Below are 2359 nucleotides of genomic sequence, written 5' to 3' on the forward strand. Positions count from 1 at the left end.
ACAGGATGGACTTTGGGGCTGTGTGAAGAAGCTGAGGAACCTGGGTTGCTGGACCTTCTGAAGAGGAGGCCCAGGGCTCATCCTGCTACTGTTCCAAGGATGGTTTCAGAGAATTAGAATCAGACAAGTTTGAAAAGACCTTGGAGATCATCAAGTCCAACCTGTGCCCTGATATTACTTTGTCTTACTGAGCCTCCTCCTCTCCAAAATAAACATCCCCAGTTCCCTCAGCCACTCCTCACAGGACTTGTGTTCCAGATTTGTCACCAGCCTTGTTGCCTTTCTCTGGACAAGCTCCAGACCCTCCATGTCCTTCATAAATTGGGGGGCCAAGAGCTGCACACAGCACTCGAGGTGCTGCCCAACCAGTGCCGAGAACAGGGGAAGAATCACTGCCTTGCTCCTGCTAGCCACACCATTCCTGATCCAGGGCAGGTGCCATTGGCCTTCTTGGCTACCTGAGCACACTGCTGGCTCATGTCCAGCCTGCTGTACATCAGTGCCCCCAGGTCACTTTCTGCCTGGTCACTGTCCAGCCATTCTGTCCCCAGCCTGAAGTACTGCAGGGGTTGTTGTGGCCAAAGTGCAGGACCCAGCACTTGGTCTTGTTAAACTTCACCTTGTTGGATTTGGGCCCTGGATCCTGTTTGTCCATCCCTCTGCAGAGCCCTCCTACCCTTCAGCAGATGAAATCTCTCAGCCAACCTGGTGTCTCCACAATTCCATGAGGCCCTGCAGCGTCACAATGGTCTCCATGATTCCATAAGGCTTCTGTGAGAGTCCGTCCGAGCGTCTCATCTGTTTCTGCCCAACGATCCTCGCCTGAGTCCTGCACTGGCCAGGGTTGGGAGGAACGCCAATTGACTGTTCCGCAGGTGATGCCTACCAGGACTGGTTTCTCATGACAACTAGTCACGGGGCATTTACTCAACAAGCTCCCACAGATGGAAGAACAATGGACTGGTCAGTATGGGCTGCCCCGCATGTGTTCATGACAACAAAGATGGTCTGATGTACCTTGAAGCGTCCTGTTTCCACCTGTTCCCCAGCGTAACGAGCTCCACATACAATAGTCCATAAATCTTCCCACCTTTTGGCCAGAAGCCACTCGCTTTGGGAAAGGACTATAAAAGTGACTTTATCAGAGGAGACCCCTGAGATCTCCCCAGACGGCAACAGACATCTACTGGCTGGCTCCACGAGGATTCATCTGCCCGTCTTGGTAGCTATAATCCCGACCCCCCTCTCTCTCTCTCTGTCCCACTATCGCATTTTGGTTGGCACTAAATAAAGTGCATTTCTGTAGAAGTAAATTGGTTTTGTCCCCTGCTGTGTCTTTTGCGCTCTGAGATCCATAAAAGAACCAGTTGCGACTCGCTCTTGAATTGGGCGGACCGTGACCTTTTTTTGGCGTAGTCGGCAATTGAATTCCCGATACTGGAGGAGTTGGGTTTAATATAGAAAATGTGATTGATAGAATACATTCTTTGCAACATGAAACAAAATTCAAACTGAGCAAGAAAAATAAAACCACACTTGGCTGAGTTCTAGGCACTTGTCTTTCAGCTGCTGTAGAATCTCGTTTTAAACGAGTAAGTGAGGAAAGTGCAGTAATAGACTCCTTGCAAAACCTAGTGGAAGCTTTGCAGAAACTATTACAGGAGGAAAGAAATCAGGTACAAACTCTGGAAAACCAACTAGAACAGAAAACAAATCAGATAAAAACTCTGGAAAACCAACTAGAGCAGGAAAGAAATCACAACTATTTGCTACAACTATCACATGCCTCACAACATGCAGATACACCTAATAAAACAGAACAAAAGGAAACATATCACATAAAGCAAATATACCCGCAGAGAGAACTAATACATGTACAAAATTGTGGGGAAAATTGCTGCTCTAAAATGAGACCTCTCATTAAAACAGAATATAGATACCTGAATAATGAGGATTTTGACCCCCACATAACCTCCAAAGAAATACCATACACTGCTACTGAAATGGCCAAATTAAAGAAAGAATACTCACATGTCCCACAAGAATCTGAGACGGAGTATGTTTTTAGAGTTTCACTCACTGGAGAAAATCAAATTAAATTAAGTGAACAAGAAGCCAGTGGGTATTGGGGCCTTGCAGCTCTCTTAACAACTGGAAACGCTCGTGTTCCATGGTCTCTGAAACAGCGTGCAGCCTACTGGGCCTGGGAACTTATCCCCCTAGAAAGAGGTGATCCTGTAGCCATAACTGGCACCCCAAACCAACGCCTAAAAATCATTCTCAAAGCTGCCTGCTTGCAAATTATACATGAAATACAATTCACTGCTGGTCATAAATCACCTATGTAATCACCTGTAAA

Source organism: Erithacus rubecula, assembly GCF_903797595.1.
Source record: "Erithacus rubecula genome assembly, contig: scaffold_174_arrow_ctg1, whole genome shotgun sequence".
Classification (NCBI taxonomy): Eukaryota; Metazoa; Chordata; class Aves; order Passeriformes; family Muscicapidae; genus Erithacus; species Erithacus rubecula.